Source organism: Phascolarctos cinereus, unplaced genomic scaffold (genome assembly GCF_003287225.1).
Source record: "Phascolarctos cinereus isolate Bilbo 61053 unplaced genomic scaffold, phaCin_HiC Scaffold_7;HRSCAF=346, whole genome shotgun sequence".
Classification (NCBI taxonomy): domain Eukaryota; kingdom Metazoa; phylum Chordata; class Mammalia; order Diprotodontia; family Phascolarctidae; genus Phascolarctos; species Phascolarctos cinereus.
This window is the reverse complement of record NW_027556180.1, coordinates 84,229,883-84,245,705: the sequence shown is the minus strand read 5'-3', so window position 1 is coordinate 84,245,705 and position 15,823 is coordinate 84,229,883. Positions and strand designations below refer to the sequence as shown.

At 37.5% G+C, this 15,823-nt stretch overlaps 1 pseudogene; it reads right to left on the bottom strand.

Moving 5' to 3' along the window:
- Window positions 1-14,402: 14,402 nt before the first annotated feature.
- LOC110198496 (vesicle-associated membrane protein-associated protein A pseudogene) lies at window positions 14,403-15,292 on the bottom strand (annotated as a pseudogene).
- Between the last annotated feature and the right edge of the window lie 531 nt (window positions 15,293-15,823).

The window sequence follows — 15,823 nt, the reverse complement described above, 5'->3', positions numbered from 1 at the left end:
TCCACTGGTATAGATTACAACCCACGCACCCCTTCTAATCCTCTGTAGTTCTTACCCATATTCTCTTGTAAGACTTCAACAGAAGATGTACTCAACATATCAGAGTTCTTTCTCTAGGTTTTTTTTTTAATTTTTTTATATTTCATGGCTACCAGTGCAGCTCTTGGATGCCCATGTTATTCCTTGATCTTTCTACATGACAACATGACTAGCCCACATCCTTTTCTGATCTGCATTTTCTCAGGAAATGCAGGATCAGAATGCAGTTTACTGGCTATGTAGCCATGAATATGTCACTTAATCTCAGTCCTCAGGCAATCATGTAAGACTAATATTGCTTGCGTAACCCTGGACAACTGTAGATATGGTATAGCGGATAGAGTGCCAGGTGTGAGGTCAAGAAGACTCATCTTTTGACATTCAAATCTGTCCTCAGACACCTACTAGCTATGTGACTCTGGGCAAGTCAGTTAGCCCTTTTTACCTCAGTTTCCTCATCTGTAAAATGAGCTGGAGAAGGAAATGGCAAACTACTCCCTTATCTCTGCCAAGAAAACCCCAAATGTGGTCACAAAGTCTCAACAACAATGATAACCCTGGGCAAGTCACTTAAGTGTTTGGTGGCCAAAGTATCTTTCTAAGACTGTAAGCCACAGAATGTTTCAGCTGAGTTGTGCTCACAGCTTCTCTCCCTTCTCCTTGGAGTATTTTTTTTATTTTTTAAGAGAATATATTTTATTGCTGCCTTTTGTTTAGGTAACATAGTCATTTTCAGATAGATTCTACTCCCCTACAAATGAGCCCCTTGTTGTAAGAAAGACCAACAGATAAGCAAAACCAACCCACACTGATCAAGCCTGACAGGATGCACCATGTTTTAAACTTGTCACACCCATCCCTCCACCTCTCCACCACAAGGAGGAAAATGATTCCTCATAATTCCCCTGGGTCAAGATTAATCATTTAGTCATTTAATGTTTGGCTTAATTTTTAGCATTCTTTTCATTTGCATTATTGTAGTGATTATGCATATTATCCTCTTGGTTCTGCTTACTTTACAACAGTTCAAAGAAATCTTTCTGCATTTCTCTGAATTCCTCAGTTTGTCATTTCTTACATTTTTTTGATTCTACAGAGATTAAGAAATTCCAAAATTCATAACCATATACCATCACCAGGAAAACATTGGTTTTAAAAAAAATTGGGGTTGGGAAGCAAACTGGGATTGTCAGAGGCTCAACATAAACTTTCCAGATGTAGTGCAGTCTACTTCCTTCTTCCTATTCAATCTTTATTCATCCATAGTGTCTGTTCCAGAATTTGACATTCATGTGCTAGCTCAATAGGCCGACACCACTGGCAATACATTTAAGAGGAGCAAATTCATGTCTTCACAAAGTTCTACTAAAATGCTTTATCTGAGAGGGGAAGGAGATCCTGGTTTCTTGAAGGCTAACAGGTTTGGACAAGCAGGAAAGGCTTTTGATATGGACCTGGTAACCTTACACAATGACCACGATAATTTAAGAGAATAATTTAAGAGAAAGGCTTCAAAAGTCTGATCAGTGCAATGACCGACCAATCATGACTTTGGAAGACTGATGATGAAACATGTCTCCTGTCTCTTGGCTGGGAGATGGTGGCCTAGAGGTGCAGAATCAAACATGGATTTTCAGACCTGCCTAATGTGATAACTTGTTTTACTTGACTAAACTTATTTATTACAAAACCCTAGTGTTCTATGGGGTGGGCAAGCTGTTGCATAGTGGTAAAGATGAAAAAAAGAAACATTTATAAAGCATTTAAAATGTAAGAAGATAAAAAATTCAGAAGGGGACATAAATAGGCAATTTTGTAATGACTTTGATAAATTTAAAGTATATTTAAAAAAAACCAAGTTTTATATAACAGAAGTTTGGGGGTTCAAACATAATCCTCTTTTCTGTTCTTTGTATAATAGAATTTTGGGGTTTGTATAGGATTAATTTCATAATAAAATGAAATAAAATATAAACTATATCCATTGTCTCCTAGCCAGCTACAGAGATGCTCCTTACTAGAAGATTGGTCACCAGGTAATTATATTTTTGGCCATGGTAATTCATAAGACAGATGAAGTAGAAAAAAAAAGGTCTCAGTCATATGTGAACTCCTTCTGTATCTTCAGTAACATGGGCAAAATCATCCACTAACAAGGTTAACCTCTATCAGTCCATAATAGGCGATCTACATATTCTTCCAAAAATGACTCATTCTTCTCCTTATACATCTAAGAAGTCTATCGGAAAAGAAAAAAGAACAGAGTCCAAAAGAATGAGAAAGGATCTGAGGAGTTGGCAGAGTGGCCTCACACTGACTTGTTGTTTGATTGTTCAGTTGTGTTCAATTCTTCATGACTCCATGGACCGTAGCATGCCAGGCCCTTCTATCCTTTACTGTGTTCAAGCTCATGTTCATTGCTTCCATGACACTATCTATCCATCTTATCTTCTGCCATCCCCTTCTCCTTTTGCCTTCAGTCTTTCCCAACATCTGGGTCTTTTCCCCATGAGTCCTGTCTTCTCATTATGTGACCAAAGTGAGTTTAGCTTCAGTATTTGACCTTCCAGTAAATAGTCTGAATTAATTTCTTTAAGTACTGATTGACTTGATCTCCTTGTATAATGGACTCTCAAAAATCTTCTCCAGTGCCACAATTCTAGTGATATGTTAAGTTCCAGCTACCACATTTTTGGAAGGACATGAATAAGCTGTTGAGTATACAGAGCAGGGTGAACAGGATGCCTTGGGATCAAGTTACAGGAGAATCAGTACAGCAAAATGGGAATGTTTATCCTGAAAAAGAAAAGATTCAACTGTATCCAAGTATTTGTTTCACTAACACTCAGAGTTGGAAGGTACCTTGGAAATCTTTGTCCTACTTCCTATACAGGAATCCCTTCTACAACATTTCTAACAAGCAAACCCTCCAGCCTTTACTTAAAGACCTAGATTGCATGGTGGAGGGAACACCTGGCCTGGAGTCTCATCTTCATGAATTCAAATCTGGCCTCAGACACTTACTTGCTGTGTGACTCTGGACAAGTCACTTAACCCTGTTTGCCTCAGTTTCCTCATCTATAAAATGAACTGGAGAAGGACATAGCAAACCACTTCAGTTACTTTGCCAAGAACACTCCAAATAGGGCTGGACATGACCAAAAAATGACTGAACAACAACAACATACAATATTTCAAGGTTTACTAAGTGCTTTACACATACTATCTCATTTGATTCTCACAACTACCCTGAAATGTAGGGGCTATTATTATCCCCATTTTATGGTTGAGGAAACTCAGGCAGAAAGAAGCTAAATGACTTGCCTAGTGTCACAACTGATAAGTGTCAGGGGCAGGATTCAAACTCCTGACACTCTTTTTTGCTATGCCCCCCTAGTATAGAAATAGTACAGGACTAGGGAAGAGGAAATGGTGTCCTGAGTTTCTATAAAAAGGGTAGAAGTGGAGTTTGAGATCTCTGGGTCAGTGAAATTGACTTCAAGACTTGGGAAAATTCTAGAATATATTATTAAAAGAATGGCTAGTTATCATCTTATAACTATGTAGAGCCAAGAATAGATCATGTCAGATTAATTGTTTACTCTTTTGATGGTTAGTAGAATGATGAACCAATATAGATATAATTTACTTAGATTTTAACAAAGCATTTGACAATTTTTCATGTTATTCTTAGGGAAAAGGGAGAGAGATGTGAGCTAGACAATAGTATAGTTAGACAGATTTAGAATTAGTTGACTGGCTGAACTCAAAGAGTAGTTCTTAATGTTTAATGTCAATTTGTAATAAGGTCTCTAGTAGAGTGTCCGAATCACACTTGGTCTTGTGTTGCTAAACAATTTTATCAATACTGTAGATAAAGGCTGAAACAGCATACATTTAATTTCCAGATGACACAAGCTAGGAGGAATAGTTAACACACTGGACATTAATATCGCACCTACTATATGCCAGGCACTCTTTTAAGCACTTTACAACTGTTATCTCATTGACCCTCACAACAGCTCTGGGAGGTAGGTACTATTAATATCTCCATTACACATATGAAGACAATGAAGCAAATAGAAGTTAAGTCACTTGTTCAAGGTCACACAGCTGTAAGTGTCTGAGGTTGAATTTGAACTTAGGTATTCTTGACTCTAGTCCCAGTGCTCTATCCACTGAGCAACCTACAGAGTCAATCAATCAATCAGTCAATAATCATTGGTAAATCCTTTGTGGTTGCTGTTGAGTTGTTCCATTCATATTCCACTCTCTATGACCCCATTTGGGGTTTTCTTGGCCAAGATACTGGAGTAGTTTGCCGTGTCCTTCTCCAGCTCATTTGAAAAATGAGGAAATTGAGGCAAACAGGGTGAAGTGACTTGTCCAAGGTCACACAGCAAACATCTGAGGCCAGATTTGAACTCAGAATGACGACCCTTCCTGACTCCAAGCCTAGCACTCTGTCTACTGTGCCACCTAGCTGCCAATGCCAGATGCTGTCACAAGGGTGTCTTAGACTGCTTTTTTTTTTCCTGAAGAGATGATTGTTAAATTTTCAGTGTATTTACTCGCTGAGTTTTACCTCAGAAATTGGCAAACACTCTAAGCCAGGGCTTGGTTTATTATTTTGTTAACTGTCTAAACCAGGGGTGGGGAACCTGTGGCCTTCTAGGTCCTTGTTCTATGAAGTTTGGATTTAGTAAAGGGCCATACTTGAGCACCTAGAAGGCCACATGAGGCCTCAAGGCCACAGGCTACCTACCCCTGGACTCCAAACCTAAGAAAGTGAACGGAAAATACTAATAGTGCAGATTAAGCTTAAAAATGTGTCATTCTCTGCCCTCCCTCTGCCCAGAGCCAGTTGTTAAACATTTGCCAACACATCCTCAAGTGCTAGAGATCCTAAGATCTCGAGTGAAATAACCTCTCCCTTCAAAGAGTTTATGTTCTATTGGGTCTGAAAAGATTCTGACAGCAAGAACGCTAGCACAAAGCTAATAAGGTGAAATTTAATTGGGATAAAACTAAACTCTTATACTTGAGTTCAACAGTTCAACATCACAAATGCAAGATGGCAGAGATGTGGTTGGGCAAATTGAATTGTTTGTTGGAAAAGATATTAAGATTTTAGTGGGCAGCAAGCCCAGTATAAATCAGCAGTTAACAAACGTTAACTAGATTGCATCAAGAGGCTTAGTTTAGAATAAGAAGATATCCCTGCTATACTTTTCCTTGGTCAAACCATGTTTTATGCATTGACTTGAGTGTTTTTTTCTAGGAAGCATAATAGTAAGTTCCAGGGCAGCCAGAAGAATATGACCATAATGCTAAAGAATATCAAGATTATTCTATATTTTTCAGCTGAAAGATATGAGGGATGTTTAGCCAAGGGAAGAGAAGACTTAGGGAAGGGGAATATGATAACCATCTTCAAGTAACTAAAGGGATGCTGTGCAGAAGAGGGACCATGAGTGTTCAAGTTCATCCTAGAGCTAGGAAGAGTGAATGAAAGTTTTAGAAAAACATATTTTGGGCTTGATTTAAGGAAAAACTTCCTGACAGTTAAGATATATCCTAAAGTAGTATGTATGTACTGCCTTGGAAGTAGTGGGTTTCCTCTCATTAGAGCTCTTCAAGTGAGGGATGAATGACTATTTGTTGGGGCTATCATAGGAAATTCTCAATCAGGTATAGATTGGGCTCTGCTATCCTTTCCAACTCTAAGGCTCTGTGAAAAGGACTTTTTTTACACAATAAAAAGTCAGAAACTTTTACCATATAGTTGTCTACTATTAAAAATATCAGGTTGGCAAGTATCTGCCATATATTTTTTCCCCCACGAGCTATAATATTACTTTCTGCATTTGCAAGTTATACAAGTGATCCCAAGAGATTGCCCTGGTTTCATTGTGTAACTCAGGTTCATTATTAAAGTTTGGCTTGTTATCTACTTCCAGAAACTGTGGGATAATTCAAATCTATTCCTGATACCTAATTTTCTTTCCTCTATGTGGAGAGGACAGCCAAAGGAGATTTAAGAGGAAGAATTTACATCTACTACCTGTTCCCTTAAGTATCTGAGTTTGGACAATGCCAAGCAGAAGTGCTGGACTTTATACTGTGATTCTAACCCTGTGGGAAGGGTCCTTGGGGGACCATTAGAGTTTGTCCTATGCCAAAGGAGGGCCTGGACACCTGTCTTTGATCTCAGAACCCAATAAAAAAGGAGATGAGGTAGCAAGTGGGAGTTTGACACCATTTTACATGTTTTCTTTCCCAGGGTGGCTTTAGGTGGGGTTTAGATGCTTTCTTTTCAACTCATAAATCTCATAGCCCCCAAAAATAGATATACAAAGGGTCAGGTAGGAAGTCCTTAGTGTTCCTCTTGGTATCTCTTCCTGATCCTCTGTGAAACTCTTGGTCTTGTGATCCTCACTGAATCCAACCAGGAAACCTGGTAAGGCTGGCAGGCCAGAAAATATGGATGAAATTCCTTGCCAATTACAGATATCCCAGATGATAACCTAGGGGATCTGCTCTAGGGAAAGATGGTTATATTTTCTTTCCTTTTGAATCAGTTTCAGAATTTGGCATTTTCTTTTCCTTAAACTAAATCATGGTCTCAGACCCAAACCCAAACCATTTAAAAGCCACAAAATTCATTTTGTTCAGGTTCCTCAGCAGCATAATCTAAATTCTATTTAGATCTTAAAACATAGATACAACGTGGCCAGGGTCAGATTATTTGTCTGACCAGACAAAAAGAAAGGTTGATCCTCTGAGCAGAGTTTTTGAATGGGTAAAACTTTGAATAGAATAGAAATATAGAGGCAGTATTTCTAGGGGATGAGACTTAAAATGGCTTATTCCATCCCTTTTGTAGCACTCTAACCTGTCTAACCTGGTGTCAGATGCTCATTTGCAGACCAGTACACCTAATTATGTTTGGGAGATCTAAAACACAACTATGCTATTTTGCAACTGGAATCTTGAGGGAAGTTCTGGTTGCCAGGCCCTGAGAAAGACAGATAGCAGAACTGGCTAAGGTGTAGAAGAAAATCACTAAAATGGTACTCTTTAGGCTGAACAAAGAGAGACTATTTGGTGTCAAAAGAGAATTGAATTGAGAGTTATAGTAAGAGACCTGGGCTAGTCCCCGCTCTGCCATTAGCTTACTATGTGTTCTTGGGCAAATCACTTGTCAGAAATTCAGTTTCCTCAACTGTAAAACAAAGGAATTGAACAAGATGATTTCTAAGATTCCCTTCTAGTGCTAATATTCCATGATTCTATAATAAAAAGGGTGGAGATGTTGCTGTGCAATGGTGGCCTATCAAATTAAGGCTCTTTAGCTTGGAAAAAGCAGAAACCTGAAATTTAAATCTGAAAAAAACTCACAAAGGGTATGGATAAGGCATGTCCAAAAGGCAGGTTGGAGTTGGACTGTGAAAGGCCTTAAATATCAGGCTAAGAAGCATTTATTTTAATCCTATAGACAAAAGGCTGCAACTGAAAATTTTTGAGTGAGGATGTGATGTGGTCAGACTTGTGCATTAGGAAGATTCTTTTGGGAGCTAGGAAGATTCGATGGTAGATTGAAGTAGGGAGAATCTGGAGGCACGAAGGTTAAGAAGCAAATATAATAGATAGTGAGCTAAGGTACTGGCAACATGAGTGAAGAAGTGAAGAAGATATGAGAGTCCTATAATTAGGAATTCTGACACTTAGGACAAATTTAATTGAGTGGAGGGATCTTGGCACAGAGACCCTGGGACACTACCTCAAGGTAGGGCAAAGAGAGAGAGACTCCTAGGTTTTCTCTCTATGAAAAAGAAGAATGTCATGGATCTTTCCCCTGGAAGATATCATATTGTGAGTCTATCATAGTGAAGCATAGAAGGTATGGCCCAGAGAATATGGTCTGTATGATCAATGATTGATGAATGATACCTTCCAATCCCTTGGGAAAAGGTAGAAAAGGGAAAATGACATATAGGGAATGTGTGGTAGTGCAGAGGAAGCCAGCCTCAGGATACAGATATTATGGTGGTAGGACTTAAAAGATGAGGAAGGGAATGGGGATGGGGAGGAAGAGTGATTGTGCCATATGGCTAAGAGCCTGTCGAGGTCCATAAGGTATGGGGGTGATAGACTAGAGGACCATTGGTGAAGAAGCATGCTTCTGAACACCTGAGATGATGGTACCCTATGACAGCTATCTAGTTACCCCTCCCTAGTTATAGCTCAATGTGAGATATTATAGAAGCATAATCAATAAGATTAATCCAGTGAACATTTATATAGTGCCTGCTATGTGTAAGGGATTGTGTTAGGCAAATGTTTGGATATGGAGGGTAAGGAATAGAGAAGTCTTAAGATGACTCAGGTTTTGAACCTTGATGATTGAGAGGATTGGAATGTCTTTCATATCAAAAAGTCTATCCCTCCTCCAGGTTTAGACAAGGAGTAGGCTTTTTTGGGAAGGATGATGAAATTCAATTTTGGTCATGTTAAATTTGAGATGCTAGCAGGACATGAGGGTGGAGATATCCAGAAGATAACTGAAAATGCATAACTGGAACTCAGTGGAGAGATCACCGTTGGATTTATGGATTTAGGAGTCTTCTGCAGTATAACTCACCAAGGGTGAGTGTGTAGAAAGAAGAGAGAACACATAGGATGGAATAAAGGACCTCTGCACTTGGGAGGTGGAAAGAGGAAGATGAACCAGCAAATCAGATCAAGACAGAGTGGCCAGACACGTAAAAAGGGAACATAGTGAGAACAAAAAGTAAAAGAAAGTGCAAAAAGTAGAGAGATTGGATTTGACACAAAAGATACTACTAGAGATCTATTTCAGTCTTATGTAGTCAGTCTTAAGTTTATCATGCTCCTGTTTAAGTTTTCTTTCTGAAAACAGAAACAAATAAGCAAACAAAAAACAGAACAAAAAAAATACAAATATTGATCCTGTGTTATCAAACAGAGAAAATTCAAGTAAAGGAATTTAAAATGATTTGGTTTTCTAATTACATATCATTAATTCAGCACAAGAAACTGAGAAATGCATTTGGCTAGCAACAGTTTGTCAGGGAAAAATGTGTATTTCAGAGTTAGTTTAGGATGCATATTCATACCATTTAAAATAACTGTGTTTCTTTAGCACTTGTTCTTAATTTAACAGTTGGAAAATACTCTGTGCACCGCTACACATTGCTATGGGAATAATCAGAATAACTTTCATTTATATGGCACTCTTGCATACACTACCTCATTTGATCCTAACACCTGTTAAGAGCCACATGCCTTCAGAACATTATGATGAAGCACTCATGATATCTCAATTCTCAATCAAGACTAATTGGGTGTACTCTCTTTGGCTGAGTCTGGGGGTCAAAATTATATCATCAATGGGAGATTCTAATTGATAGTAACCAATTCCCTGTTGCTAGCAGTTGAGTCCACTTTCACAAGCCATGGACAATGGGGCTTGTCAAAGACCTCACTCTCTGTAATGTACACATACAGACAAGACTCATTCTCTAGGCTTCTAATATCACAGGGAGAAGTTTCAAGGAACCATAAAACTCACACAAAAAGTTCACATGTTATAGAACCTGACACCATTGTAGGTGCAATATGGCTCCTAGTAGCAGGTACCAAGTTATTGCTGTCACCAAGCACTGATAGTCTTTGCATTCTGTCTCAGTAGAATTCCTGCAGCTGGTCTGTAAATCACTAGTTCTAATGGCCACATGACTAGCTTATTTTATTCTCCAGTCATAGATTTCATTGATGACATCCCATTTGCCACTTCTGCTGTATCATTTTCATCAGTAATGTTTTTTTTTCCCCCATCAGTAACGTTTTGCAGAGTGCTCATACCCATTATTCACTTCTCCTTTGACCATTGGTTGATCCTTAATTTTGGTTCTCCAGAAACAATATCGTTATATGACTTCTGGTCATACAACAACTTTGAAGAATATTGGTTTTAAGAAGATGGCCCTTTGTTTTGTGGAGATGTTTGGGGGTATTAAATGAACTTTGACAACTCTTCAAATGCAAACCAGTATACTTTTTTTTTCTATATTGCTTTGGGACAACAGACTTGTATATTTGCAGTGTCTATCCAAGATACACACACACAAACGGAGTTGATGGATAAGCTTGTGAATTGCCCATTCAGCTTTGTGTTATTATCTAGACAATAAGCATTCTTCACCCATTTGGTTTTTCATTTGTGAATAGTTGGATCAAGCTCTCTTGAACAATTATGGTTCTCATCTAGATGGCTCTGCAATGTTTTAAAGACAATGTAACAAATACAATGACACCTGAAAATAGGAGCATTTAAAGAACTTCATCAACTCTAGGGAGTCCCTTCTCTACTTGTTTTTGTGGTCTATCCTTTGTTTTTGAAGAGAACCAGTAACATCACAGGGTGATTTCTTGACTTGTGCATGAATTGGATTTAAGTGAGATAGAGTTGCACAAAGTTGTCAACCTCACTCTCTCTTCCAAAGCCACTGAGGTTGAGTGGCAAGACAAAAGGATGACTGGTAATGGCTCAGGATGCAGTGGCTAGATTCCTCCACAATAGTGGTAAGCACTTTCATTGACCATTTGTCTCTGTTTTGTATCTTCTTTGATTTAATAATCAAAACATTCTCTTATAACTATGAAAAACAATTCACCAAAACTAACTTTTACCAGTGACCAATGTACTCACATCAGCTATGTAAAATGACTCACTCATAGTATGTCATCTAACATTGTTTTTCATATCAGTCCCTTGGAATCAAGATTAATCATTGCATTTTATCTGATTTCTGATGTCTTTTAATGTTGTTTTCACTTAAATTATTCTAATAATCATATGTATCATCCCCCTTTTCTGCTTTTTTTTCCCTATTCTGTATATAGTTTATAATATTATTTGTATACTATACAAATCTCCCCACATTTCTCAGAATTTCTCACCTGGGTTGTTTCTTACTGCCCAATAATACTCCATTATATTTTTATATCACAATTTATTCAGACTCAATTGATGAAATTAATTTTGTTTCTAATTTTTTGCTGTTTCAAAGAAAACTGCTATTAATATTTAGGTATATATCAAACCTTTCTTTTTGGGGTATATGCTTCATAGTGAGGTTGTTGGTTTTATAGGCTCTGAACATTTTAGTAACTTTTCTTTCATATTAGTCCCAGAACAATGGAACTAATTTATAGCTCCACCAATGATACATCGGTATGTTTGTGTTCCCATAACTCCTACAACACTGAATATTTCCCTCTATAGTTATGTTCGGGTGTGAGATGAAATCTGTTATTTTAATTAGTGGTTTTTATTAGTGATTTGGAACATTTTTATGTGGTTGTTGATAATTGACATTTTAAAATTTTGCAAACTGTTCCTACCTTTTGACCGGTATGGGGAGGGGAGAATTGGCTCTTATAAGGCATTTTTGTCAATTCCCTGCATAGCTTGGATATCAGACATTCAATGGAGATGTTTGTTGCCAAGATTTTTTTCTGCTTGTTTTTCTAAGAGGAGAAACCTCTTTCTTTTTTAGCCATGTGTACCTTCAAAAACATGTTAGGAAGGTTTCTCCAAAACTTTAGCTCCTTGTCCTCAAAGAGTTTATGAGAGTTTGGATTTTTAATGAAAACTTTGAAGCACAAAATAGGAAAAACAGATAAAGTAAATACTGCATCCTCTCCAAATTCTATTGCTTAATTAGTTTAACAAGCATTGAACTTCTCAAAGATAAACAGCATGTTACCAAGTAGGATGTATTAATCATTAATGGCATTACTGTGGGCAGAGGCTGTGTTTCCTGGAAATGATTGCTGGAGTATTTAGAATTTCTAATAAAAATTCTAGGAAGCCTTGTTATCCATGTGGTAAAGTGGAAAAAGCATCATGTTTTGGAATTAGAGGACCAGGATCTGAATCCTGACCCTCTAACTGTTACTATAGCATAATTAATTTTGGCCTATAGTTTTCTCATGTGTAAAAGAAGGGCTTTGGAATAGATCAGGCATTCTTAAACTTTTTGTGTGTCCTTGGTCCCCTTTGTCAGTCTGGTGAAGCCAATGGACTCCTCCTGAGAATAATGTTTGAAAATGTACAAGATAAAATACATAGATTGACAAAGAATGCCAGCTATATTGAAATATTGTTATCAAAATATTTAAAAAAATAAATCCACAGACCCCAGGCGGAGAACCCTTGTACTAAGATGATTTCTCAATATTAGCTCTAAATTCTTTGAAGGGAAGAGAAATTCTCTCTTTTGAATCCTCAAGAACTGAAATCATCTTAATGAGCTGTCAGAAAGTAAATCAGATTACTACACTGCCTTGCCTGTCTATCAGGTACTTTGAATTTATTATTAGGTAAAAGAGGCATCATGGGGCAGCTAGGTGGCACCATACTGCATAGATCACTGGGCCTGGGTCAGGAAGACTCATCTTCTGGAGTTCAAATCTGGCCTCAGACTCCTACTAGCTGTGTGACCCTGGGCAAGTCACTTAATCCTGTTTGCCTCAGTTTCTTCATCTGTAAAATGAATTGAAGAAGCAAATGGCAAACCACTTCAGTATCTTTGCCAAGAAAACCTGAATTATGTCTTGAAGAGTTGGACATGACTAAAACAAGTGAACAAAAACAACAAAGGAGGTACCTTCCTTCTTACTCAGGGTTCTTGCACAGAGTTTCTGCATCCTCTTTATTTTTTTCATTCAAATAGTTCCTTGTATATATATATTATATATTGCTGAGCTTTCTTTCTTCCTATTCCCCATGTGAGGAAGTAAAACTTGGATTAAGATCTCTGCTCTATCTTATAATAAAACAGAATTCCTCATATTTCAAATCATGAGGTTCTCCCCCTATCTTTCTGAGTCTTAATACCATTATTTTGATCCAATCCAGGCCAATCCAATCCAATCCAAAAAAGTATTTATTAACCACCTACTATGTATAAGGTGCTGAGCTAGAGACAACACAGTATTGTTTTATTAGGAAAAAAATAGGAAAAATTTTGAGAAGTTGTAATAATTATTTTGTTAACCTATTCTATAATAGGCAGTGTGCTAGGGACTAGGGATATAAAGAAAAAAATGTAACACTTCCTGCCTTCAAGGTGTTTACAATCTATCAGAATGGCTTAAGATCATCAGAAAAGTCAAACCTCTTTAATATCTATTATGACTCATTATACTATCCACTCTGAGCAGAGACCGTACTTCTTAGATCTTCTTTCTACCCACATAGCTTTTAAACAGTCTCCTCCTCCTCCTCCTTCTTCCTCTTCTTCTTCTTCCTCCTCTTCCTCCTCTCCTTCTCCTTCTCTTTCTTCACTACCCATGGCCAGCCTCAGTGTCTTTAAGCTTTAACATTCCCCAAACTAATCTTTTTCTTTGTTTGACACTATTACTATAAGAAAGTCCTATTCTTTTATAGTTATTTTTACTTAATCCTTGTTTTTATCTTTTTAGCATTTTGATTTCATGCATATTGTATATATAATTTTATATATATATGTATGCATGTATATGTGTGTACATATATGTGTGTTGTGTGTGTGTGTTGATTGATGAGTCTCCCACCTTTCCATATCAACCTCTTTAGTCATTATAAAATCCTCCATTTCCTTGTGAAACCTTAGGAAGGTTTAATGATTTTCCTAAGGTCAAGGGGCTACAACTCAATTTTTTATTCTTAGTTCAGCACTCAACTGATCTACTTTCTTTTCCTAATAAAACAGTCTATGGCACCTGGGATTCCCAGGTGGTCTCCATTGAAGAATTTGCTAGAACCAATCCAACTTAGCTTCCAAGATAAGGTACCATTACATACATTTGATGTGGCCTTAGACTAGGTAGGTTTGTCAAACCTTGGTCATATTTTTATTCTGTTTGCTTAAATTACATTCTGTAATATTATAATCACTATTTTATGAAATATCAAAGAATGATCGCTCATATATTGTTTTTGGATTACACGAATATTATGATTGGCTGCTTTTCCCCCTTATTAAAACCACAAAGAAAGAACAGTTATTTATGAATTCATAAAGGACTGAATGTGCAACTGATACCTGCTATCCATGATCTGATAACATACAATTTGTCCAGTAGCCAAACAGTTTGTTTTCATTGTATTTTCTAACCGTGAGAGATCATTAAAGGCAAAGCCTATTATGATGCTGTACACACACACACACACACACACACACACACACACACACACACACACACAAATGGTCACCAATGAAATGGTAGGTAAACAAATCTTTTTCTGGTCAAGAAAAAGAAAAAGGAAACAGCACTCTGCATGCTTCATTCTACAAGATCAATTTCCATAGAAAGAATCCAATGAAAATGGCTGCAATTACAACAAGAAGTGAAGGAAGACTGGTGACATTCTCTCTGAAAGACATGGTTTGAGCATGATCCAGATTTACTCACGTGTGCTACCTTTCTGTGTCTTAAACCTTCATCTCTCAGGTGATGATTTTCTCCTGATAATTTCATCATTTCTTCCTGAAGTCTTTTATACTCTTCCACTAGTTTTCTTTTTTCAGTATCATTGGGTGAAACACAATGCAGTTTTGGCATGGGTCCATCTTGTTGAGATGCCTTCAGTGGAAGAGCTTTGCTAGGCTCCATATTGATCCGTTTATCATTTTCTTGGGCATTTCAAATACACATCTTAATTTGGAATCCATCAGTTTATCAGGTTTTGCTTCTTTCCACATAGCCTCCATATCTGAAGTGTTTGATGGAGCAAAAATCACGTGTACCATAAACTTGTGTTTACTTTTCTTATTTAGATCATATAGTCAAAAGACTCTAGCATTACTGAAACAGTTACAGGCAACCCTGAATCAATAATTCCACTGTCTGGCCTCACACAATACTGATGAGATGCTGTTGTCTTCACCTTGAAACATACTTTTCTGTCTGATGGGCTTGGAAGTTTAAGATTTGTAGTGACTATATCTGTGAAGGAGCCTTTAAATTTGAGGTTTGTGGGCAGGATGAGGAGCAGGAACTGCTTGTGCTTTGCCATGGCCCTGACAGTGGCCCCCATTGGAGTGACAGTGCTGATCGGCTGCTTTTTTTTGGTTATCATTGATTGTTTCTTCAGTATTCTAAACTATTTTTCATCTTAGAATTCCGGACTGTTTGTAGTTTTGAAGACTAATAGCTATTAAGTTGGAACTCTTATTTACAAAGTGTTGTAGGAAATTTGTTTCATGATATCCTATTGAACGTTGTGGATATTTATAGAAAGAAGGAAGTTGGACTAGATAAAACAAGGATAATACGATCTTTAGGTCTGTAAGGGATTGATCAAGGGAAAGCCCCAATCAACTTTATAAGTTTGGAAATGGTGGGATGAATCTTTGTCTGGAATTACATATGTTCTCATCAGCTTCTGTTTGGAGAATGGACATCAGTTACTGGGCCTGCCCCCAATATAAATTAGTTGTCTCATTGTTAGGATAGATTCTTGTGAGAGAAGCCCTTCCTCTCTGCTGACCTATTTAAAAAAAAAACGATTAGACCACTTGTCTCTTCTTGGTTTTTGTTTTTTTCCCTTCTTCCTTTCTTCTAGTGATTTCTGCCCCAGAAGCCATTAACTGTAGTTTTGTGGAGACAAGAGGGAGAGGTAGGTATGTGCTTGCCCGTGTTGACTGGATAACGCGAGTTCCTGAACCCCAGTCTTTTGGGAAATTTCCTGCATCATGTTATTACTGAA